Source organism: Ambystoma mexicanum, chromosome 10 (genome assembly GCF_040938575.1).
Source record: "Ambystoma mexicanum isolate Mex_15411 chromosome 10, UKY_AmexF1_1, whole genome shotgun sequence".
NCBI classification, from domain to species: domain Eukaryota; kingdom Metazoa; phylum Chordata; class Amphibia; order Caudata; family Ambystomatidae; genus Ambystoma; species Ambystoma mexicanum.
In genome coordinates, this window is record NC_090932.1 from 597,293,633 (window position 1) to 597,320,523 (window position 26,891).

At 48.6% G+C, this 26,891-nt stretch overlaps 1 protein-coding gene across 2 annotated transcripts in view; it reads right to left on the bottom strand.

Moving 5' to 3' along the window:
• The window catches only part of SCG2 (secretogranin II), a 240,645-nt gene extending 215,639 nt beyond the window's left edge, over nucleotides 1-25,006 (bottom strand). Inside the window, exon 1 of one of the 2 annotated variants that reach the window (XM_069618152.1) lies at nucleotides 24,867-25,006. The gene's annotated coding sequence lies outside the window, so the exon portion shown is untranslated. The remainder of the gene's footprint in view (nucleotides 1-24,866) is intronic. The other variant, XM_069618151.1, reaches the window with a different exon arrangement.
• Between the last annotated feature and the right edge of the window lie 1,885 nt (nucleotides 25,007-26,891).

Sequence of the window (26,891 nt, forward strand, 5' to 3'; positions counted from 1 at the left end):
TGCCCCACCCAACAGGAAAAGTAGCCCCAAACAGAAGAGGATCAGGGGTTCAACTGGCAGGTAAGTAAGCAGCATGGTCTGCTGCAGGTAAGTCCACCCAAGCATTATGAGCCCGGCGCTTCCAGCGCTGGGACTGGGCATCTTTATGAGCCTGGTGCCACTGGCGCCAGGACAGGGTCCAAAAGGTCCCAATTGGGACTGGCTGGCACTCGGAACCGGGGTTATGGGTCTGCTTCCAAGGGAGTCGGGCAAGTCCTGATCTTTTGGAAGCAGAGATCATGACAGCACCCCCCCTCAAGGCCCCTCCCAAACCGGGCTTCTCCGGGGGTTTGGGCTTGTTAGGAAATGTTCGATGAAATCTTTTGATTAGACGAGGCGCGTGGACATATTCTGCAGGTTCCCAGGATCTTTCTTGGGGACCGTAGCCTTTCCAGTCAATCAGGTAAAATAGTTTAGATTTGGAGATCTTGGAATCCAGGATGCTTTTGACTTCAAACTCGAGTTCTCCATCAACTAGAATAGGTTTTGGAGATGTAGTTATTCGGGTTTGAGGTTGCACGGGTTTTAATAGAGAGACGTGGAAGACCGGATGTATCTTCATGTGAGGGGGCAAGTCCAACTTGACCGCTACTGGATTTACTATGGTAGTGATGGAATAGGGACCAAGGTATCTTGGGTTGAATGTGCGTGGTCCTTTTAGAGGTAGATATTTGGTGGATAACCAGACTTGATCTCCTACTTGATATTGGGGGGCTTCCGACCGATGTTGGTCTGCTCCTTTCTTGTATTGTTCTTTAGCCCTTTGAAGGTGAGAAACGGCTTCCTTAAAGGCTTGGGTGATTGTAGAATGCAGGTGGTCTTCTGCTGGTGTTCCAAGATCTTGGAGTGGATCCAACTCCGAGGTTCGAGGGTGACTACCGTATAAAAGAAAAAACGGGGTGTTCCCAGTTCCCGAGTGGACAGAGTTATTGTAGGCATATTCGGCTATCCAAAGGATATCTTTCCAAGTTTTTTCAGTTTGTTGTAGCATGCAGCGCAAATACTGTTCCAGAGTTTGATTGGTCCTCTCGGTTTGTCCGTCGGTTTGAGGGTGGTGGCTGGTCGAAAGTCTCACATCAATTTGAGCCGACCGACAGCAACTTCGCCAAAAATGAGAAATAAATTGACTACCTCGATCCGAAATTAGAACTGAAGGAAAACCGTGCAGTCGGACGATGTTTTCGAGAAATTCTCGGGCCAGAGTTGCTGCTGTTGGTAAGCCTTTGAGCGGAATGAAATGCGCCATCTTGGAGAATAGGTCCACGATTACTAGGATCGTATTGTATCCGGAGCATGGAGGTAGATCGGTGATGAAGTCCATAGAAAGCGTATGCCAAGGGCGAGGCGGGATGTCAATAGGGCGTAAGAGGCCGGCTGGTTTTTCCTTTTGACTCTTGTTTTGGGCGCATACTCCACAGGACATTATAAAGTCTCTGATATCTTTTTTCCAAGACGGCCACCAGAAGTAGCGCTTGATCTTTTCCGAGGTCTTGGTCATACCGGGATGTCCTTCCATTAAAGAATCGTGATAACAAGAGATTACCTTTTTCTGTAAATCTGTGCTGGGCAGGTATAACCGTTCTTGGAAATATAATAGGTTGTCCTTCACCGTAAAGTCCTTTCCCTGCAGATGCCAATTCTGTATGTCTGCTGGAGTTACCAGTAGCCTGGCTTTATCCTTAACTTCCTCTATGGATTGTGTGGCGATTACACCTAGAATTCTTTGTTCGGGAATGATAGGTACAGGTTTAGGATTGATCAAATGTTCTTCCACTCCCATCCGAGAAAGGGCATCAGCTTTACCGTTTTTTGTACCAGGTCGATAGGTAATTATGAAGTCAAACTCGGCAAAGAATAGTGCCCAACGGAGTTGCCTAGAAGATTGAGCTTTTGCGGTTTTCAAATATTGCAGGTTTCGGTGATCTGTAATCACAGTAACGGTGTGTCGGGCCCCCAGAAGATAATGCCGCCAAGCCTTAAAGGCGGACTTGATAGCTAGAAGTTCCTTATCAGTAATAGTGTAATTGATTTCAGGAGGCGAGAATTTGCGGGACCAAAATGCCACGGGATGCAACTGATTGGTTACTGGGTCCTTTTGTGATAGAACTGCCCCCATGGCAAGGCTCGAAGCATCAGTTTCAACGATGTAGGGGAGTTCTGGGCGAGGATGTTTTAAGATCGGTGCAGAGATAAATCTAGTCTTCAAATTCTGGAAAGCTTGTTCCGCCTCGGTAGACCATTCAAAACGTTTGTTTTTCTTTAATAAGGCGGTGATGGGCTGTACTATTCAAGAGAATTCGGGGATAAACCTGCGGTAAAAGTTAGCGAAGCCTAACATGCTTTGAACACCTTTTACGGAGGATGGCGATGGCCATTTGAGAATTGCATCGACCTTCTTTGAATCCATACGCACTCCGCTAGGTGATAATATGAATCCCAAGAATTCAACTTCAGTCACGTTGAAAACACATTTTTCCAACTTAGCGAAAAGTTTGTGTTGACGCAATCTCTCGAGGACCATTTTCACGTGTTTCCGATGTTCAGTTTCCGATGAAGAATAAACGAGGATGTCGTCAATGTAAACAACAACACACACATCTATGAGCTCTCTGAGGACATCGTTCATAAAATATTGAAAGGCGGCCGGGGCATTGCAAAGTCCGAAGGGCATGACCTGATATTCAAATAGCCCATACTTGGTGCGGAAGGCCGTCTTCCATTCATCGCCCTCTTTTACTCGTACCAAGTGGTAGGCTCCTCTAAGATCCAGCTTTGTATATATGCATGCTTTTCTGACTTGGTCCAGGAGTTCAGGGATCAAAGGTAACGGATATCTATTCTTAACAGTGATCTGGTTCAGGGCGCGATAATCTATACAAGTTCTAAGGTCCCCTTCTTTTTTTGGAACAAAGAACAAAGCTGAGGAAGCAGGGGACTTGGAAGGACGAATAAACCCATTCGCTAGGTATTGATCCAGGTATTGTCGGAGGTGAAGATTCTCAGGCTCGGTGAGGGCATAAATTCTACTACAAGGAGGAGTAGATCCAGGTATCAGGTCTATCTGGCAGTCATAAGACCTATGAGGAGGTAGAGAGTTAGCCTGATCCTCCCGGAAAACATCTTGGAATTCTAGGTATTCAGGAGGTAACTGGGGAGCCTCCGAGGAAATTGCTGCCAGTGCAACACCAGGTCGAGGGTGACAAGTAGAGACACATTCTGGAAACTGAACCGTTCTTGCTCGCCAATCGATCTGAGGATTGTGCTTCTCTAACCAAGGAATTCCTAGAATAATCTGGAACTGAGGGGCCTTGATCACATCGAACACGATCTTCTCATGGTGTCCATCTTGACTTACTAGCGTCACTTCTTGGGTGGTATGCGTTACTGGTCCGGAGGCTATCTCCGTACCATCCACCGTAGTAATGACGTCCTTTACAGCCTTTGGACAAAGAGTCAGATTCATCCTCAAAACCATTTCATGATCCACATAATTGCCGATGGCACCGCTGTCGACGTAAGCTTCAATCGCATGTAATCGATCCGGATGTTCAGGGCTAATGAGGACCATAGGTATCACGAAATGCGAGGTCACTGAACTGGTTTTAACGCTCGGCAAGAGGACCTCTATTCTTGTCGGGCGAGGTTGTTTCCCTGCTCAGAGTTTGTGACCCTGGTAACTGCAGCTCCTACTGCCTTCTTGGCTGGTTTCACCGGACAGTCTCGAAGAAAGTGCCCCGAGTTTCCGCAATAGAGGCATAATTGCAGCTGTTTTCTCCTTTCCCGCTCCTTTTGTGTTAGTGGTCCTTTCAGGCCCCCTATTTGCATGGGTTCCCCGGAGTCTACTCCTTTGGTAGGAGTTGGTGGTTTGGAAAATACTCGAGCATCAAACTTGGAACGATCGGCCTTCCTGTTCTGCAGTCTGTGGTCAATTTGAACGACTAAGTCAATATAGTCCGAACAGTCTTGCGGGGGATTCACTACTTGGGCTAACACATCTTTGAGCTCTCCACGTAGACCTCTATAAAACAGCGTAATCCTTTTGTCCTCAGGCCATCGAGTTTCCACTATCAGTCTGTTGAAAGACGCAATATAAGCCAAAAGGTCTTGATTACCCTGTCGCAATGAAAGGAGCTCATTGTCCAAGGCCTGCCCCTGTGAATGTCTTGCAAACAGTTTTTCCATACTGAGCTGAAAAGCTTGAAAATCATGGAGAACCGGATCATCTTGATTAACTAGAGGGATCGACCAGTCTGCCGCATTGCCACTAAGGTACGAAAGCACGAAAGCTACCTTAGCTTGATCAGTTGGAAAGGCTGCTGGCCGGCATAAGAAGTGCAACCGGCACTGATTAATAAATACTGCAAACCTCTTTGGGTCACCAGAAAATCGTTCGGGCGGAGCCAGAGGTACATTCCCAGGTAGGTTGATCTGCACTGGGTTCGTAGAGGATGTTGAAGGAAGATTTGCCCCTGATGCGGGTAACGGAGTTTGTCCGGCTTGTGACTGTAGCAATTGTCTAGCGAGATCGTCTGTTCGCTCCTTGGAAATAATCAGTTCCCTTCTTAGAGCATTCGTTTCCTGACGGGCTGCATGCACTTCTGCTCTTAGTTCCCCAAGTAACTGGGCTAGCTGGTCGGTATCCGAGGTTTCCATAGCGCCTGGGTGGGAGTTTTGCGGTAGGCTTTGTGTTCTGTAACGCTCACCTGATTCCCGCAGAGGCGCCGGTCTTGACTGGGTGAATGCCGTATCTTCAAAGGTGATGTGTAACACACGGTTGGCTCTTTGGGCTGGACCTCTGTGCACTGTATGTCTGACTTGAAGAGTAAGATGTCTGCAGATAGAAAATATGGGATTAATGAACTGGGGTTATTGGGTGCCTCTCTCCTCTTCCCTTTCTCTTCTCCTGTAGAACCCCAAAGGTTAACGCCCTCACCTTAGGTAAGTGAACGCCGAGCTCTCCATCTGCCTCGGGGCAGGGTGCCGTAACCAGTTTCTTCACTGGATAAGGGTGCAGGCCTCTTGACCTCAGAGGACTGCTGTCCGTCGTTAACTGCACGAACGGTAAGTTCTGGGCACTTCAAATGTCTTAAAAGTCTTTTGTAATGATATCTCTTGTTTTGCAGGGTTCCGGCGATGGCGGATGGCGGGCTGATGAGAGTTGAGGATCGAACCCGCGTGAGGAATAGAAGCGCCTGGAAGCACGTAAGTAAGCGCTTGTAGCCTGCTTCAGGATGCGCACTAACTGTCCCTTTTATCTTGCAGGTACAAGCTCGGAGCTTTAGAGAAGCTGAAGGGTGCTGGAATACCCACTGGATTCGGCGTGGGAAGGAGTAATGGCACGTGAGTAATAAAGTTGCCCAATGTCTTTAAACGCACCTTCTTTTGTCTTTCAGATGCGGGATGCAGCGCCGAAGGCCTCCGGAGCGTGCGAAGAGTAGGTAAGCCTTTGTCTTTCAGATGCCGGAATGCAGCGCGAGGCGTTGGTGACAGCCGATGGACCAGGTAAGAGATGCGCTGCCACTGAAGACCGTAGTGCTAACCTGTTCTTTCTTTGTCTTTACAGGTGCTGCTGAAGACTGGATTCCAGGATGGTAAGCCTTTGTTCCCTTAGGCCCAGGATCAGAAGCAGAAGACACGATGAGCGTTCTGCTGCAGAGAATGCAGAATAACACAAAGCAAGATTCATCCATCGGGTGTGGTTTAAATAGCCTCCTGTAGTGCTTAGGCATGGCTGTGGAAGGAGACACCTAGGTAAGAAAAGAGTTCCTGCTTTCCAGAAGAGTTCCAGTGTTCTGAACCTAGGGAGTGGCTCCTGCCCCACCCAACAGGAAAAGTAGCCCCAAACAGAAGAGGATCAGGGGTTCAACTGGCAGGTAAGTAAGCAGCATGGTCTGCTGCAGGTAAGTCCACCCAAGCATTATGAGCCCGGCGCTTCCAGCGCTGGGACTGGGCATCTTTATGAGCCTGGTGCCACTGGCGCCAGGACAGGGTCCAAAAGGTCCCAATTGGGACTGGCTGGCACTCGGAACCGGGGTTATGGGTCTGCTTCCAAGGGAGTCGGGCAAGTCCTGATCTTTTGGAAGCAGAGATCATGACAACATCCCAGAATTCAAAAGGGGGAATGAACTGGATGCCTTTCTGATGCATGTCCACGAACAACTTTAGCTCTGTAGACCAGGCATGGACTGGCCTTTAGGGCAATAGGCCCATGACCGAACCAAAAATGCAAAATGCTTGTGTGGGACAGTTTTTTGGGTCAAAGTGGGGCACTTTTTTGGCCAAAGTTGACCAGTTTGATGAGTGACTTAACTATGCGGTAATTAGTTTTGACCACTGTTGCTGAATAAATATTCTTTTAAATGTACAATTTGCATCACATTTTATCAAAAACCTCCCCCTAGGGCACTATTCAGAGATGTGGGCCTCATTACAACTCTGGCGGTAGCCATGCCATTAAAAACGGCCCAGCTGCCGCCGGAGTTGCATTTTTTCCGGCACCCGTAAATGGGCAAGAACCGGGTCATGCCGAGTTAGGCGGACCCAGTACTTGCCCATTTTAGGGTCCCGGAATCAAGGGGCTCCTCATCCCCATTCTGCCCCATAGGGCTGAATGGGGATGGCGACGTCGGATGCACCGGCACAACTCTGCATGTGCCGGTGCATCCCACGTGCTGTGCTCGCAGGTGCCGGTCAGCCTTCCAGGAAAAACCTGGCGGCCTGTCAGGCACCCACGTGCACAGCCCGTAGTATGGCAGTCCGGGAACTACGGTACCAGCATGCTTACCGGTGTTGTACTTCCCAGACTGCCATGCTCGTAATGAGGGCCATTGTCTCAAAAGGAATGAATTGCCATTTGCAACTGTGGGTCACTTTTAAGTTGGTGACCGAGACAATTATATACCCCAGTCTGACCCTGCTGTAGACTGTGTGAACACTCGGCCTATCACTGCTTTCTGCTAGTACATAAACTGCCCCCGTGTAGATTTGCACATTGGCACTATAGTTGTTGCTTCACTTGTCCTTCACCTACCTGCCTTCTGCATATGGCACTGGACTCAAGCAGGCAGTACATATTCTACATTCAATTTGAAGTATCCAGAGCAATGGGGATGAGATATTTCTCAGGTCTATTCTCAATTTGTGACACCACCCATGCAAGGATTCCCCCGTCTCAACTCGCAGCACAAGGGTAGTAATGTGCTCAGACCTGGGGAAAATGGTAATGATGGGGCTATGTTGAGGTTGTGGTCTAGGCCATATTTGTGCCGATATGTATTTTAACTTTGTCATTTTCAAAGCTTTTTTTGCCACTATCTTTAAGAAGGTAAATGAACATGTATTGCAAGAAAGACGTCGACAACAGACCTTCATAATACACCAGGCAGATGGTAAACAAGCTATAGTGATTAGATCAATATGCAACCTTTCGGTGAGTCTGTGTTGGCTATGACATTTTGACAAAAGAAACACAATGACATGGGCTTTCAGACCTCGCATGAGTGACTTTTCTCCCTTTAATGGGATAAAGCGTTATCAAAACAACTTTTTTATTGCAGCGCGGTGTCTGATTCCCATGCCAGTTGGTTCCAAAAAAATGCAGGTTGAAGCCGATGTTCAAAGCAATGACCTGTGACTGAGCAGCAAGCTCATTGCTCAAAATGTGCATTTTAACACTTCCACTAGTTACTCTTTCATTTAAAGCAATCAACGAGTGAGCACCATGAAAGACTAATTATGCAGCTGCCTTAGATTCCTGGAGGATCAGCTAAATATATGCAGAGACAAATTTCAAAATGCGACCTTGCTACAGCTGGAAAATTCTGCCTGCGTATTCGTAAGTTAACTAAAAAGCATTGACTTCCGGCTAGCTTAGGCGTCTCCTCAGGCCTAACGCAATCATAACTCAGTCTGGTTGTCAACCCTCCAGACTGAACACATTCAACTGATCTCCTCAGCACCACACCTACCGCTAAGAAGCAGCTATCATGCAACAACCACATCGGCTGCACACATACCTGGTGCGCCCACGCACTTTACGACTCTCTCTCTCTCTCTCTCTCTCTCTCTCTCTCAACTGACTTGAACTGAGGTTCCCGAAGGCGTTCAACCTACCAGCGCCTTGAGTTCATACCAATGGTACATAAGGCGCTATACAAATGCAAAATAACATAACATAACATAACGTATAATTAAAGAACTTCAAATGCAAAAAGGCAATGTAAAAAAAAGTTCGTTTTTTTGGTACAAGTAGTTTCACTTGGAGCAGTTTTTAATGCCATTCCGTAAACCACACGTTCCTGACACAAAATCAATATGTTAGCAATAGAAGAATAAATACGGTGCCAAGCAGAAAAAGGATTTACTTTGGGTTGGCGGCTTTGGGGTTTGTTTATTTATAATGGATAAGGTTTTCTAGACATATGACAATGGGGGATTTCCCTGGTTCCATCATTGAATTTATATATAATAAGTCACACTGCGAAATTCACTCATCTCTGCAGGTATTCCCTGCTGCCATACCAAAGGGTAACATGTCCGTGATTAATTAACCCCTTTTGGCCCGCAAGTAAACTAAAGGCTGTAACGTCAAGAGAGAGAGAGTGCGTGTGCGTACACTACCATCAGCCTCCATTGCTCCATGGCATGCAGATTATCAAGATGGCAACATGTTCTTCTTCACCAGTAGCCAGTGGGGGAGCTAAAAGCCTGAATGACCACTTAACCTCCTCTCCAAACATGTGTTTGTGTTGTTTGGTGTAATCAAGGGGTGGCATTTCAGTGGAAAGTATGTTGAAAAGCCCTATTCTGGCCCTGGGTGCCTGGCTTTGTTTGTGATGATGAAACTGACGATTTATGACCTTTAAGAAAATATGTGTTACGATTAGTTAACTCCACCTGCTATACCACAATAACCATGATATACTGTCATTTGGCAAGAAGGTTATCGTACCGCCATAAAACCAATACCGTGACACCCCTACTTCCTTTACATATGGCACTGTCCCCAGTAATCTAAAGGAGTTTTGGGTCCTACCCCTCCTCAAAAAACAATCTTTAGACCCATCCATTCCCACTAACTATAGACCCATCATGACTGTAACATTCCTACTTAAGATCTTAGATAAAGTAGTCTACCTTCAAATTCAGAATTACTTAGAGAATAATCATCTCCTGGGAGTCCGCCAATCTGGATTTAGGTCTCAACATGGCACTGAAACTTCTCTGATTGAACTTAAAACTTAAACTTAAATAGATTAACTGAAAGACAAGGGGAAAATAGCTCCTTCTTGATCTTTCTGCTGCCTTCGATTTGGTGGACCATAAAGTGCTCAGCAAACACCTCGACCCTGCAGCCCATTTATCACAAGACGCTATAGCATGGATCTGATCCTTTCTTAATTACAGGACCATGACAGTCTTCTCACCTTCAGCAGCGGCAGACCCAACCACCTTATCATCCAGGCATGGATGGCCGCCACAGCCTATGCTTGAACGGCGATAAAACTGAGATCAGCATTCTTGGTAACACAGCTCACCTGAACAAACTAAACCCAAATTACACCTCCTTTAACATCGATGGTAACCTCATCAAAGTGGTTAAAGAGGTCAAAACTCTAGGCTTCTACATAGATTCCACTCTTACACTGGCCAAACAGGTTCATGCCATGGCCTCAGCCACAGCATACACGTGCAAGCTGATTAGAGCCTGTAAACCGTTCATATCAAAGGACAGCTGCACTATTCTAGCTAGAGCCCTTATACTGTCCAAGCTGGACTATTGTAATGCTTTATATCTAGGCACGAATAAGCACATCACCAACAAGATACAAATCCTCCAAAATAACGCCCTGGGAGCTGCACAGGGCATTTGAAAGAGAGAACATATCTCAGAGCTGAGGAGACAAAACAAATGGTTATCTATCAGTGATAAAATCTTGCTTAAAACCATCTCATTGACCCATAAATGTCTAAACAAAGCTGATAGAATCACTAGAAAAACATCAGAACGCCCAATAGAACAGTAAACTCTTTCTGCTTGGTTGTTCCTAAATATAAACTCAAAAAGGCCGGGGGGAGCAGCTTCCGTGTCATGGCGGTACAGATATGGAACGCCCTCCTACAGCCGCTAAGAGCTGACCAAAGCTTCCTAAAATTCAGGCACAACACTATTAATTGTGGACAGGGTGCCCTACATCTTATAAGTAGGGGTCGGGGAAGCTTCCGTAACAGTTGGCGGTTAGGTGCCAAGTGAGTTGTTCATCGAAGCTTTGCCGGTTTCTGTCTGTGAGGAAGGAATAGTTGTGGCATAGTGGGGCCAGACAGGATGTGGGGCTCTTTTGCCCGGTTGGCAGCATTTCAGAGCCGCAGTACAGGAGTGCAGGATAGGGAGCAAGGGCTCCCTGCGTTTAGTGGCGTTCAGATAAGGAGGGGTGGGGCAGCAAGGTTGCGAGCCCCGCAGGGGTAGTTAGCAGTGGAGAATGGGTTCTTGATTGTAGAAGCCCACATGGGCAGCTGGGCTGTCTGTTGGTTTGGGCTGTGTGCATCTCTTGGCTTGTTTTGGGTCCTTGGTAAGACCGGGATTGCCATGGCTGCAGAGCACTTCACAGCAGGGAGTGGGTGGGGTCAGGAGCGAGTGGAGCGTGTGGTCTCCATCTGGGGAGAGTGTGCAGGGGGGGCAATTACCAGGGGCAGACAAGCGGTGCTCAGGCCCATGTGCTGCTCACTCTACCACTGGAAAGGCAAAAGTCCAGGGGAGTCTCAGCAGATTTTTCTGCCCCCCCCCCTGCAGGACAGACATGCATTGTCTGGTAGGGAGGGAGGTCTGAGCCTTTTAGGGTTAGTGGCAGCCTCCACAGGGGAAAGGGAGCACCCAGCAGCTTAAAGGGAGTGGGTGTTGCTCCGTGTTGTGCCCAGGGTACTAGCAGGACACTGCAGAGTGCAGGGCAAGGGCTCCCTGCGTTTAGTGGCGTTCAGATAAGGAGGGGTGGGGCAGCAAGGTTGCGAGCCCCGCAGGGGTAGTTAGCAGTGGAGAATGGGTTCTTGATTGTAGAAGCCCACATGGGCAGCTGGGCTGTCTGTTGGTTTGGGCTGTGTGCATCTCTTGGCTTGTTTTGGGTCCTTGGTAAGACCGGGATTGCCATGGCTGCAGAGCACTTCACAGCAGGGAGTGGGTGGGGTCAGGAGCGAGTGGAGCGTGTGGTCTCCATCTGGGGAGAGTGTGCAGGGGGGGCAATTACCAGGGGCAGACAAGCGGTGCTCAGGCCCATGTGCTGCTTACTCTACCACTGGAAAGGCAAAAGTCCAGGGGAGTCTCAGCAGATTTTTCTGCCCCCCCCCCCTGCAGGACAGACATGCATTGTCTGGTAGGGAGGGAGGTCTGAGCCTTTTAGGGTTAGTGGCAGCCTCCACAGGGGAAAGGGAGCACCCAGCAGCTTAAAGGGAGTGGGTGTTGCTCTGTGTTGTGCCCAGGGTACTAGCAGGACACTGCAGAGTGCAGGGGAAGTGTGGGCCTCCAGTCAGCCCGGCCCAGGGATTGTGCATATTAAGATATAGTGGACACAGCTTTCCATTAAAAAAAGAAAAACAACTAAACTTTTAGATATCGATAGATATAATTTTCTGTCAGAGGGAGATAGACCCACCTATCTTGTACCACTTCAGGGGTCTTCCCTTTGTTCCCAGATTAGCCCCGGGTCAGGGGAACAACCCTTTCCACCTGTTCTGTTCTTTTTGGGCCAGGTGGCTTTAGGGAGCGGCTGGATGCCGAGAGGACAGGTCCCCTAGGGACACGCTTAGCTTGATAAGCAAGGAAGGTAAGGGTCAACTGGTGGAGACAATGACAGACATTATGGAAAGGGGGGCCTCTGCGGCGGGCGGGTGCCCCTTGGCGGGGCCCTTGCTGCCGCAATAGCATGCAAACCCAGGATGGGTAGTGGGTAGGGGAGCAAGAAAGGGCCAGTGGTGGGGTCCAGAAGAAGTAGGGGGTATATGCTTCAGATGAGAGTTTAGGGCCGAGCCCCGGGGAGGGTTCCACAAGCAGTAGTGGGGGAATGGCACAGGGCTGGTCAGGGAGGGGGGAAGAGGTGTACAAGGGCAGACAAAGAGTGAGACAGAAGGGTGAGGGTTAGGTCAATCCAGTTTGCAATGGAAAAGAAGTTGCAAGGGATATTTTAGACAAGCTCCAGGGAGAGAAGGGAGATGGGTGAGACACCATCCCCATCGACATGCCGCGCCACCAGAGGAGCTGGCGTGGCTACCCCGAGAGTAGCAGAGGGTCAGCAGAGAGGGCTTGATACGGCCCTGAAGCCAGCAGCGGCAAGGGTAGAGAGTGGGTCACCCTTACCTGGAAGGAGCTATGGGGAAGTAGCTCAGACGGCTCCCCAAGCAGTGGAGGCAGGAGCATCAGGGTGGACGCCCTATGCTTGGATGAAGAGGATCAACCGAACAGGACTGGTATAGGGCAAGGGAAGGGATGTGGAGAGAGGAGGAATGGATGGTGTGGGTAGAGGGTGTGGGACAGGATTGGGAGGAAGGAAAACGTATCAAAGAAGGGGAGTTAGTGGAACAAGGGTAAGTGGGTGAAATGACGGGAGCTGGGCAGAGAGAAGGGAGAAAGGAGGAGAGGTGTGGGCTAGGGTAAAAGCTAACAAGCCGAATAGGTATGCAGATGTACTTTGCTCCCGCAGCAGGAATTAGATCACAGGAAGGCAAGAAGGTGGTGCACCCAGAAAGGCACAGATGGAAGGGGTGTCCCACTTACAAGCAGTGAGCAAGGAAGAGAATGGTTAGCATTGTGGTTGAGGTTTGAAGGGAGTTGGGGAACGCAAAGAGGAGTGGGGAAGGAGCAGAGGTGGGGGAGGGAGATCTGTGGGGGAAGATGGTGCACTGGTGCAGGTGGGGGTAAACGGATGGAACACAGTGGAGGTGTAGACAGAACATGTGGTTCAAGAGAAAGACCAGCAAAAGAAGAAAGGAGAGCAAAACAAGGAGGTGGGGAAGAAGGAGGATAAGATAAAGAAGCTCCCTTACATGGGTATAAATAAACCGCTAGGGTCACATCTAATGGCATCCACAAAGGAAAAAATATGGAATGAGGAGTTTGTGGATGTTTTCATGCTGCTGTAAAGTGAGGTGAGGGGTAAAGAGGGGTCGAAGGAGGAAGAAAAAGAGCTGGTATTGAGACCCAAGGTACCAGTGACTATAGAGAATTGGAACCTGGCATTTATTGTATATGCAAGATTATACTGTAAGAAGAACCTGGAGAGAAGGCACCACTCTTAAAATACATGGATATAATACTGAAGGTATTTGCACATCTTGGGGGCTTTGCAGACGGGTTGCGGACAGAAGGCTGGGGTCAGCCATCAACAGCCTACTGGGCGTTCAACAAAGAGGGAAGTTTGCACATTTCAGCATGAGTGCAGCAGGTGCATTGGACGGCACCGGGTTACTCAGTGTTTTGCGGCAAGCGACAGAGGAAGGGTAAATGGTTATGGGAGAGGGGTTATGGAAAAGGGCCCGTATGCCAGTTAACATTGAACAGTTCGTTGAAGTGGCTGAATTTTTCTCTGAATAGAGCAAATGTGCAAGTTCTGGGGGACGGTTTTCAGAGGGATATCCGGGTCCAAGGGTGAGAAGGTGGGCAGAGAACCATGTCATGTGTCATATGTCAATGTGGATCAGGACGAATGGCCTTGTTAGGACGTATGGCCACTTCGCTATCATGGCAAAAATTGATGTTAAATCTGCATTTAGGCTTTTTCCAGTGCACTCGGATTACTTTTGGCTACTGGGCAAGCAGTTTAAAGATCATATATTTGTGGAGAAGGCATTCCCCTGGGGTGTGAAATATAATGTGCACTGTTTGAGCGTGTTAGCTCCTTTTTTGCAGTGGTGTTTTTCATTTGGGTCTGGTTCCCAACAGGTGTTACATTACTTAGATGATTTTCTGTTCCTGGGAGGAGTGAGTCAGGAACAGGAGTGCAGGGGTATGTTGCAGGTGTTCGGAGAGTTAATGGAAGAACTGGGAGTTCCCCTAGCGGAAGATAAAAAGGAAGGGACCAGCCAAGGTAATACAATTTTTGAGGATTGAGCTGGATTCAGTAAATAAATTTTCCAGATTGCCAGAGGACAAGGTTAATAAGCTGGTGGGGATGCTTTGGGGTATGGTGGGGCTCAGAAAATTATATTGGGGGAAATGCAGGAGTTGCTAAGACATTTGAATTTTGCATGCAGTGATAGCCGCTAGGTGCACGTTCTGCAGGAACATGGCTCCATCCATGGTGGTGGCCAGAATGCATCACCATTGCATTTGGGAGGATTTTAAGGTCTGGTTGCTGTTCTTATAAAGGTACAGCAGGGTGGATATGTGGCTGCCAGGTGGCACATTGTGTTGGGAAATTCAAGTATTTTTGGATGCATCAGGTGTGGGAGGTTTTGAAGTGTACTCCGGGAGTGCATGGAGAAGTGGTCAGACCATTGGAGAAAGGCAGGCAGGAGCATCGCCTTCTAGGAATTTTTCATGTTGTTGGTAGCATTGTTGCTGTGGGGGAGTAGCTGGAAAATAAGGAGACAACAGAGCTGTGGTGGAGGTGGTAAACCGGGAGTCAGCGAGGGACGAGAGGGTGTTCAGGATGTTAAGAGTGTTTGTGATGCAGTGAGTTAATAACAATATTTTGTTTAGAGCAAGGCATGTTCCAGGGAACGATAATGGCATTGCCAATAACTTGTCTCATTTGCAGTGGCAGAGGTTTTGTGAGCTGGCACCGGAAGCGGGCCTAAACGGGCAGTAAATCCCAGTGGACTTGTGGAAGCTAGCAGACTGAGAGCCCTGGAACTAGGGGAGAAGTATTTGGCTGCAGGTTTGGCACGGGTTTACAGGAGAGAATGGCTGGAATGTGTGAGGGGCACAGAGTTGGGTGGGGAGCAAAGATGTGGTGGGGAAAAAAGGAGGGAGGAGGTGGTTAGTTATATCACGAGATTGATCAAGAAGGATTTGTCAGGGGGCGCTGTTGAGGAGCCGACGGATGCAGACGTGAAGGTTCGTTCGCTGCTCCCCCAGGGCTGCTCTTATCCTGAAATATCCTGCGGTTTGAGATCCAACCTGCAGGTTTCCTAAAGATCGACAGTTTCAGGAACCCTCCCTGGGGATACTCCTGAAATCCTGACGAAAATCAGTGATTTTTCAGGTTCCTACGAAGCTTGAAGCAGGCCGCAGGGGAGAAGGCCTGGGGCGGCTGGTGGGAAATGGTCTGTGTCTTGCGGTGCACAGGCGCGTTGTGAGGTCTGAGTCAAGAACTGTCCAGCACACCAAAAGGAGCCTGTAAGACCTGCAAAACGGTGGTGGAGCTCTGGGGGACCCCTCCGGGCCGAGAAGTACACCTGACAAGCCCTGGGGTGCTGTACCGATGCCCCCACCACCCTAGCCATCAACCCAGGAGAGGTGGGTGAGACCGACACATGACCAGCGGCTTCAGACTTGAGACCAGCGAATCCGCTCAGGATGGAATAGCTTCTAGACAACACTGCTAGAAACCCAAGGATAATCCGGACCCACCTGCAGCTCTTGCAGCACCCTGAACAATCTGACGGCGGCCACTGCAATAGAGACCCGAGGAGGTGAGTGAAGCCAGCACACGTGGGGAGGCTCCCCGGAACTGCACTAGCCAGACCCCTACAGGGTGACCGGAGTGCGGAGCACAGAGCGCATATATATGGACCGGGAGAGGGGGCACTAGATACTGCAGAATTATGCCAATTGCTTCTGCCATCTACCCGCACCGAGCGCAGAAAGCGACCAGCTGAAGTGGAGGGACGCCAACACAGAGGAGGGAAAGACCCAAGATAGTACGGCCCTGCACGTATAGCACCCTGGGACCCACAGCCTCAGAAACAAGCAGCAAACCCCCGCCACTCATTTGCGACTCGCACAGCTGGAGGGATTCACTTTAGGCGACGGTGGGGGGGAACCAACGCACCGGGCCTGACGAGATCAGTAGATGGTTCTCAGCAAGTGCCTTGCCATTGTTGCTGACAGAGGCAAACAAGACTGGGATAACGATCGGAGAGGGACAAAATCAGATTTGGGGAAGTAAAGAATGCTCACACATGGGCCACACATGTATGTAACGATTCCAGTAGTGCTACAGTGGTAGACTAAGCTGGACCCTTGGTCCGGGGGGAGAACGGATCCACTCACCACCCTAGAGGCTTGTGCAGAAGAAAGGGAACTGAGAGATCAATTGCCCTGGAGAGAAGGCGACATGGCGAACCTGGCTCACGCAGAGACCCCAATGCCACGCAAACGACGACGAACACAGAGGATCCCCGAAACGCATGGAAACCACATAAAGGCCACATGCAGAGGAAGGGACCGACATGGGCTTCGCTGTCCACTAAGAAGAGGCTCCCTCGTATAATGTTGGATCAACAACCCTCCCTGCCTTGGGGGCAGCCTCGGCGGGAAGCGAGATGGCCATATATTGGCCCCCACGGGGCATTCCGAACATGTTTCTACTGGTTCCAAGTTTTCTAAGTTTGGGCGACAGGTACTTCTGGTTGGGGGGAAGAGCAGGGAGGGGGGCGTTTGTGATGTTTGGCGGTTGGGTTCGGGCTGGTGGACACAAAGGAATGCAATAAAACGTGTTATAGAATACCTGGATTCCACATCCGACCTACCCCGGTTTTAGGCAGGGGGGGAATGCTTGCGCCTGGGTGTTTAAGGTTTTTAGATATTTATGGTTCATGGTCCATGGTCACATGGCAACAATGATGGGCAAGGATATTAGCATTGCAAACATCCAGGGCCCGGGGCATACAAGCTGGGGTAGTGCAATTCTCGTACTGCCCCCCTCTGACCTGACAAGACATCACATATATATATATATATATATATATATGCACATGAAGGCCACATGTCCCTAATGACACAGAACGTCAATGGGCTAGGTTCCAGCATAAAAAGGAAACTGGTGTTGCAATATCTCAACCGGCATTCCCCCGACATTGTTTTCCTTACCGAAACCCACCTGATGGGCACAGAATGTGGTTTCTTCAAAAGGTCCAATTACCCACATGCATGCCACGCAGGGTTCTCAAAAGGGGCAAGGGGCACGATGGTTCTCTTTCACAAACGGGTGCAATTTCAATTGAGAAAGGTCTGCGCTGATCCCCGGGGAAGATTTGTGGTGGTGATATGCAATATATGGAGAGAAAGCTGGGGCTTTATTGCAGCATATGTGCCCCCCCTCCACTCACAATGGAGCTCCTGAACGAGTTTGAGGCGGTGCAGTTGGCGAAACAGGCGGATTCGTAGGTCCTGGGGGGAGACTTTAATGAGGTAATGGTACTTGACAAAGATAGGTCACATAGTGGCAACAGAAACCGAAGCACCCCAACTAAATTGTATACCTTTGTGGAGGCCTCGGGGATGGTGAATCCCTGGAGGGCGCTATATGACACTGACATCGGATTCTCCTTCTACTCTAACGCCCACAGGTCTTTCTCGAGGATAGACTATGTCTTAGTTCCCCAAAGTATGTCCCACCGGCTGCTGTCCGCAGTATTCCTTGTAAGAGGAATATCAGACCAATACCCCTTACCTATAACACTTAAGAGCAGACATTGCAAACCAGATCCCATCTGGCGCATGAATACATACTATTTAGGCATACCGGAGATTGCGGATGGGCTCTCCCAAAAGTCTACTGAATACTTTGAGCTAAATGAAGGGATGGTGCGGTGCCCAGTCACGTTATAGGAGGCCTATAAAACAGTTCTAAGGGGTGAGGCCATCTCCTTGGTGTCAACCCACCGCAAGCAACACACTCAGGAGATTGCCGAGGCAAAAAGGCAGGTAGCTAGAAAGGAGGGGCAACTCCTGGAATTGGGGAACCAGGCCTCACAAGGGGCCCTAATTACAGCACAAGAGAGCCTGAGAAATATCGCCCTGGATAATACACAAATGGCCCAATGGTCGACTCAGAGTCTAATATACGAAACGGGGGACAAGGCAGGTAAAACCCTAGCTTGGCTAGAGAGACGCGAACAAAGTAAAGGCAGGTCCGAGCCACTCTCTCGAGCTCGGGGGAAATGTTAACCGTGGACCTAGACATAGCAGACGCTTTTGCGGTCTTTTATGAACAACTATACTCTCCCCCACCTAGAGAACCCGAAACCGGTAACCCACAATTTCTGGATTCCAGCACACTCCCCGTCTCTCCGAACAGCAGGCCGAGAACCTGGAGGCTGTGATCACGGAGGTAGAGGTCCAAACTACCCTAGGGCATCTCCAATTAGGGAAAACTGCAAGGCCCAACGGCTTCCCAGTTGAAACCCGGAAACGGTTAGGGAGTGACATAACGGGGCATATGCATAGCATGTTCCTGCAATGCAAGAGCTTGGGCCGTCTCCCCTTGGACCTTAGGAGGATGTGCATAGTGGTACTCCCCAAACCTGGGAAGCCCCCGGAATACTGCACCTCCTAGAGTCCAACAAACGGAGAGGCTTAACTCCTGGCACGGATCCTAGCTAAAAGGTTACTAGCAGTGATAAAATCCCTTGTCCATCCGGACCAATGATTCATGCTCGGAAAATCCACTCGCATGAACCTGCGCAGGATCCTGCTCGCCATCGATGGAGCACCCGCGATCTCAGACCCGCTTGCACTCCTGGTGGTAGACTTTGAAAAAGCGTTTGATTCCATGGGGTGGGACACCCTTTGGGTAATTATGGAACAAATGGGATTTCGACACAAGTTCATGTCCTTGGTTAAACTTCTTTATGACTCCCCAGATGCAACTGTGAGGGTGAACGGCAGATCCTCCAGGGTGTTTCAGTTGGGACGTGGGACCAGACAGGGCTGCACCTTCTCCCCCCTGCTGTTCCTTCTGGCCATTGAACCACTGGCAATCCGACTTAGAACAGATAAGACCTGGACCGGATTCAAATGGCCTTGGGGAGAAGACCGAGTCTCCTTGTATGCTGATGACCTTCTCATCTACCTTGGTAACCCCACGACCTCCTGCCCAGTGGTATACCATATCCTAGCAGAGTATCAAAAATTCAGCGGGCTCCAAGTGAATAAACAAAAAACAGTGTACTTCCCACTCCAGGGAGGGGAGTCAGCAATTCCCGAACAATGTCCATATTCAGTATCGGTCCTGGGCTTTACATATTTAGGTATCCGTATTAGCCCAACATTGGTCGACTACCTCCAACTCAACTTGCAACCAGTGATCGATAGATTTGTAGTGGATGTTTCTCACTGGCAGACCCTGCCCCTATCACTGCAGGGCAAGGCGGCACAGTTCAAAATGATGACCCTCCCAAGACTTCTGTATGTTCTCCAAAACGCCCCACTCCCCATCCCTGACACTACCTTTGTAGCAATGGACAGTGTTATCTGAGCACTGTTATGGGAGGTGAGGGGGGAACAACCCAGAATCGCTCTCACAAAATTACAACACCCTGTGTGCGAAGGCAGCATTGGATTGCCATGCCTCTGCAACTATAATTGGGCTGCGCAAACTGGGGTGGTCAATGAACGGATACACAGAGACCAGTCGCTCCCACACATAGGGGGGGTTACATAGTGCAGGCTTGCTTACTCCTCTTGAGATATTGTATGACGTCAACGCCAGGTTGACAGAAGTTGCTAGAATGACACAGCATATTCACCGGGTCTGGAGTGAGGCCCATCAGCACATTGGGTGGAAAGCGAGACCGACACTGTCCCAACCTCTGTGGCACAACAAACATCTTCCCGAAATCTGGAAAATGGGACACTTCACGAATTGGGAGGGGCAAGTCATATCCACACTCGCAGACATAATACAAGATGGGCGTCTCTTAGATTTTGAGACCTTAAGGGGGAAGCTCGGGTTACAACCTATGGACCGATACAGACACACACAACTAACTCACGCCACAAAGGCCCAATTCCACTCTTTGAATGATATTACCAACTGCTCCCCCCTGGAGACTAACATTCTCCCGGACTGTATCCCAACCAAAGTCACCTCCACACTATATCAGGTAATCAACTCCTTTGGAACCCGTGAGCTGTCTGGGTCAAAACAGAAATGGGAAAGAGACCTAGGCCCACTCGAAACGGAAGAATGGGTGGAGGCATTAATGTTTCCCTGCAAGATAGGTATCGAGGCCAAGTTGCGGCTGATCCAACTCAGGATATTACACCAATCATACCACTCTGCAATGGCTCGAAGGGGCGGGTGGTGGCAGATAGCGGGTATGCCTCTGATGTAAAAGAGCAGAGGGCACCTTCTTTCACATGGTCTGGGACTGCAATGTTCTGCAACGCTTCTGGGTGGAATTCATTAGGAGAATCTCCACGGTTTTGGGAGCCCTGGTTCCACGAGACCCGAAGTTGATACTACTAGGAATATGGGGAGAAGTGTAATTCACTAAATATGAAAAGAGGTTTCTGGCAGTGGCACTGGCTGCGGGAAAGCAGCAGACTTGGGGATCTGCTGGAAAGCTTAGCATGGAGCGATGGTCAAACGATGTGGACCGATGCGCAGCCTTGGAAAGGCGGATCTATCAGGCCAGAGGATACCCTATAAAATGTCAGGTTTGACAGAAATGGGAAGTTTCTGGATAGTTTCTCCCCCATGGCAAGGAAGCCCGACAGGGAACTGTATCCTGGATTTGCCTGGGACACCCATGGTCTGCCATAATGTAATTCGAGGTCACTGCCGTTGTCTGTTTCATATAGGACATGCCGACTGTTTTTTTTTCTTTCTTATGTTGCTGTGTATTCAATGAAACCAATAAACAGAATTTTTAAAAAAGAAGGATTTGTCAAGGGTAATGATAGCGGTGAAACTGACAGGTATCGCTTTTTATGGTAAGTGGTTTTGGTGTTTTGAGCCAAGCAAGGGTGAGATGGCTAGGAGAATACTAAAGGGCTACAGAGAGGGGGCAGAAGGGTGTCGAAATGAAGGCAGTGACAGCTGGGTTACTGGTGAGGTTATGCAAGATGCTGGCGGAGGTGTGTTAGTTGTCATTTGAAGTGCAAATGTTCAGGGCATGTTTCATTTGGCTGTTGTTTGGGGCGTTCAAAATATCGGAACTGGTGTCATTTAAGGGGGGTGAGGCTGGTATGTGTAGGTGTGGGATTATTCAGAGACAGTATAGGATATCAGGATTAAGATGTCAAAAACAGATTAGCTGAGCAGAAGGGAATGGGTTTGATTGGGTAGAGAGGGGCATGTTTATTTCCAATTAGGGTATGAAGAGAATGGCATGAGCATTGCGGCCAGAGGTCGGGCCCGTTCTTTCGGCACAAGGGTGGAGAGGGAGTGACGGCAGGCCGGGCATTAGGGGTAAGGCAGAAAGCGTTGGCAGTGTTGGGTGAGGATGGGAGAGCTTTGGGACTCAGTCATTCAGAATAGGAGTAGCATCGAAAGGGAAGAGAACTGGGGTGAGTGAGCAGGACATTAGGAGGCTGGGTCTTTGGAAAGCCGGGAAGCAAAAGGACTACATTGGGGACTTGGGGGAGATGAGGAGATGAGGAAAGGAAGAGAAGATGGGGGGTACATGACATGGCTCATGGTTTCTTTCTTTCGCAGATGTTGTGAAAATTAGAGGAGCTGTGCCCCAGATATAAAGATGCAGTCAATCGTTGGTAAAGTGAGCAGAAAAGGAATCGGGGGTGGCACTGATAACTAAAATAAAACTGGATATCATGATATTGAGGGAGGACTGGAAGGAGGTGCAGCTGTATCTAACAAAGTTGTGTCTGAGAAGGGTATGGAGGGGAGCGGTTAAGGAAGGGGCTGTGGAAAGAACAAGGAGGGAAATCAATAAGGAGATGGAAAGGTTTTGCGCAGTCTAGGGAGTGCGCATGTTGAGGCACCCGGACATTAGATAAGAGTCTACTAATTTGTTTAGAGAAGTGTTGGAGAGGAGGTAGTGAAAGGATTGAAGTGAAGGGATGGGGAAAGGGGCAGAAATAACACCTGAGGGGAGGGTTTTTCTATGTGCCAGGGACACGGCCGTTGAAGGATGGTTGATGGAAGCCGACAGAGCCAACGCCCGTCACAGGAAACGAGTGGGTTATATGTGTTTGGACGAACAAGAATTGGGGCAAGGTAGGGAAGAAGGACGGACGTTGGCTCGGGGAGAAAGTTGGGAAAGATGCTGGGAGAGTTGATGGGGTAAGGAAGTTGGAAAGGAGGGAACAGGGGGCATTCATTCATTTATATATACATGTGTTCATGGTTTGGGTAGTCTGTCAGGCCGAAGAGCCAGGTTAGCGATGTTTCTAAGCTGTGACCTGTCAGTGCAACTTAGCCCAAAGGGACCCTTTCCCTCGGGTTATTCAGTTGTTAATCTCCTTTAATAATACTTTGATGAGCTTACTATGTTTTCCAAATCGATCCAGCATATGATGTGGTACTCTGACAAGCACTTGAGATCCGAAGTAGATAATGTGTCAAGCATGATCACTTGTACTTATTTTACTTTTTGCTAACCCTGTTACTTTGGAATACCCACCTTCCTCTTTGCTTTCAAAAAATATTTATTACTCCTAGAGTTTTAAATTCTATCAATGCTATGTGTAATATTGCCTCTCTTGCTGCCCTTGCGAGTGTAATGAAATACAAAGTAAACTTTATTCATTTTTTTCAAATTTAAAGCACAGAGATAAATGTGATTTTAATTACAATAATTATGGGGGTTATTTAGGCAAGTATCACATTGTTTATGTAAGCCCATATGAGATGAGTGAGAGAAAATAGCATGATTTATCATTTCATGCATGCTTTACAGCTATACTGCCATGTCGATGTATTCGAAATATAAAGCAACAGAGATATCATGGCCAGGCAGATGTTCTTAATAAGTTGATAAATATAAAAAGACGCTCGGCTCCTTCGTTGTAAATAGATCGTGTAAGACTTTTTTCGGCAAAGGAGAAATGGCATGCTTGTTCAAAATGTTACCACGGAAGCAGGCACAGTCCAGACAGAAATGTTCTCTTACCTGCAAAAGTGTGCTGTTTTATGGAGGAATTAATCTTTGCGGGCTAAATGGCAATGGGCGCAATGGCTCCAAAACAAATTCAATTTCAGAACCCCCACCCCCCTACCCCCCATCCTTCCCTCTTCAAACGCCCCTCCGCCTCGCGCTCATTCCTATAGTAGATCGCACGTTATCAAACGGCATTGCCCCGAAGGAGGTAACCGACATCTCCCCGGGCTGAAAGGACAGGTTCCAAATCCAAACTTGCAGTGCCTCTGAGCTCCGCCCTCACTTGCAAAGCTACGGATGGCAGTGTAAGGTGAGCAAGTATACATCCATATGTAAAGGTTGCACTTATCCTCTTGTCAGTACGGTTATCGTTATTAGCGACGTATTACATCACTCTACGGAATGAAGTATGTTTTTATTTGCGTGTATGCTGTTCAGCTACCGACATTTCACTCATTCTTGACAAAACTAGTAAGCCATCTTGCATGCCTCACTCAGTAAAATGGCTACACGAGCAAACCTGTAAAACTGTATCAAGAAAAATAAACGTTCACGCAAACCGAACCCTTGCCTGGGAAATTAACGCAGACAATAAACGTTCCCTGCCTTCCATATATATGTACAAGTTACTGTTATGTTATGTTATGTATGAGTTTTTTATATGGCGCCAAAATGCCACAACGAGGTAAAACCTAGTCCGCCTAAGAAGGGCAGGTCGTAAACTTTAGCGTTGTTATTGTTAAGCTGAGTATGAGATAACAGAAAACAGAAATTCTCCATATTGCGAAAGGAGTAGGTGCGCGCAGTGGAGTTTGATAAGGCGGAGCATAGGCTACATGGATGATGCTGATGGGGAAGAATAAATATATGATTGATTTTTCAGAGTCATTCATATTCTTGGAAACCAACTGAGTTGTGCATTGCCTTAGACACACTATGTTTTCGTGGCAAGGAACATATTGGCCAAGTACCAATATGTACAGCAGATATAACTGCCATAGAGTGTATTTTATTTGAAACTAGATAGAAGATTGGGCACGCAATACTGGAAATTGAGATTAATTAAAAAGCAGGGGATGTTCAACGTTGATAAATTAAACACCACATGGAGACATTTTGTAACTGATGGCTCAAGACGCCACTTTCCCTATATCATCACGACAGACGTTAATGTTTCTGTCTGCACAGTATCAACAAATGCTAGCTTTGTGCTGGTACCTTAGTAAACTCTCCTCGGCTTTTAGCAATTAATTTACTATGGATACTCGTACATGGTTCCTGGTCAGCACTGGGGATAGCTCGAAAGTCTCCAGTTTCACATTCAAAAAATATAATATCAGAAGGGGACACGCAATAATTCACATGAAACGCGCGTCTAGTGATTCATCTCCTTCCCATGTTGTGGTATAATCTATGCTGCAGAACTGCGAATCCAGGGGATGATTAATTGCTTGGTGGATTGTGTGGGTATCCTAGGCAACCTGGCATTGTCTTTCTAAGCGCATCCTGTATCTGGACGATCTCTTCGATGATAAATGCGGACATGATATAACACTGTGGCCATTATTGACACACGCCGTGACAAAAAAATGTAACTGTACGATCAGCTCCCATGGAACGCGACACTAATCCTGAAAATGTAAAATAAAAATACGGACTGATTTGTCAACAAGGAAGGTTCGTGGCAACAGAAAAAAAGGAAAACATGCATCATGTTGTTTGTCTATCCTGCTTGCAAAGTCGAGCGAGAGTGCGACCGCAACAATCTCAGCACAGCCTAGCTATGACAAGGTTATATATTTTAACAACAAGGAAAACAAAAACAACCTTACCAGGGTCTTAAATTTCACAGAGAACCCAAATCACAGTCTTCGCGGTGCGAGATCCTTCAGCACAAGGACAGCTCCCTCTGCTTATAAGTCAGCTGACTGTCCTCAGCCGCGCTGACGTCAGACCACACCCAGCTCAGCGGCTCAAACACAGTATCAGAGATGGCGAAAATACTGCCTAGTAAATCCACCTTATTCGCTCGGTCTGCTGCGTGTGGGCGCCTTCTCTTGCCAACACATACATTCTCAGCAGAAGCCATTCAGCTGTGCTTTGTAAAAGGCTTGAAAGAAAATCGCCGTAGGTTTGCTGATGTAGCCTTTAAAAAAACGGCATTGTTGTAACCTGTCTGCATCATGATTGGGGACGGAATCTCTGAGGATGCAGTGTGTGGAATGTGAGAGTGTGATGTAATTTAGTGTGGAATGTGGAGGTTTGAATGAAGTGATCAGTTAGCCTGTGCAAGGTTGTCCAGGGGTTGTATGAAGCATACATCTTGTGATATGTACTGGATCCAATGGAGCATAAACTTGAATCAATTAAAGTTACATGAAAACTTACCTGGAGACGTTGGAGCTTTATTATATATACCACTATGTTGTGGCCTAGAAGGACGACAGGACGCTGTGGTGGATCTACTCTACTTTATTAAATAACAGCTGGTGGGGACTTGTATATGTCCAGGTTCTTATCAAGCACGTACTTACATTTCAGATCAGGGCTTCCCCAGTTAAGTCACTGAGGGAAGTGGGTGCACTAGGGTGGCACGCTGTAAGCTTCTAGGGCCCCCAGGTAACCTGTGGCTGTGGTGTTACACCCTAGAAGCTGGGCTGTACGGCTGCTGAAGGTTCTTGCCTTCTTGGCTCCTCATCAGGAGCAGCGCTCTGGTGCGACCGCTTCATCTGGCGGGCTGCCAGCTCTGACACGGGAAATGTTTTCCCGCGGAGCGTGGGCTCGCGAGATCTCGTTAGGTGCGATCTCGCGAGAACACGCTCCCGCGATCAAGAGATATCCCCACACACCTCCTTTGCTGGAAAAAAGGATGCATGGTCATTCCATGACAAAGTCTGCAAACTTGCTGGGTTTTCTTCTCTCTCTCTGAGGTCTGCTTAGATCTGTATATGGGGCAGGATTGCTGGAGTGCCCTTGAGCAGATGCGGGTGATTCAAGTTCTTCTTCCCTTGCTCTTCGCTGTGACTCCCTGGGTGTGGTTGGAGAGTCAGGGCTTGAGAACTCGTTGCCCTGGTGTGGCTCCAAGACACCCCTTTCTGAGCGGCGAGGGTTTTCGGATGTCCCTTGGCGGTCTTGCTCTTCTCCGGTGTCCCAGTGTGGTTGTTCCACTTCTTCCCTTCTGCGGTACATGGCCACTCTCTCCAGATTCCACTTCCTTCCGTCGCTGGTGCAGATGTGGTTTGACCCTCTCTCCATGACTTCTATGGGACTGCTGTACTTGGAGCCGGTGTCATTGTCTTTGTGCGGAAGGCGTATTTTCACCAGGTCACCTCTGTTAATTGTTGTGTGTCGAGCGGCTCGACGCAAGTCCCCTTGGGCCTTCATGGCTTCTTTGTTGCGCCGCATCCGAAACGCTACGTCGTCCATGTTCACGTCTTCGTCAGCCCTCACTTGATGGAGCCAGGGTGGTACCAGTGAGGATGCGGCCCTTCTCCTCCTCAGCAGATGGAATGGGGAGAAGCCCGTGACGGCATTGGGGGTGAGGCGGTGTGCCGCTACTGCTTCCTTGACCATCTTGTACGGGTCAGAGCCCGAGGCATGAGCCAGTTGAAGTGCCCCTTTGATGAAGCGGTTTGCTCGCTCAACCAGGCCATTGGCCTGTAGGTGGTACAGGCTTGCTCTCCGTTGTCGAATGTTGTTGAGCTTGAGAAACTTCTCCATTTCTCGGGAGACTAACTGGACTCTGTTGTCTGTGATGAGTTCTTCTGGTAGACCTTCCCGCTGGAATACGGCAGTGAGTGTTTCAATGACTGTGCTTGTGGTGATGTCTGACGTGAAGTCAGCTTCTACCCATTTGG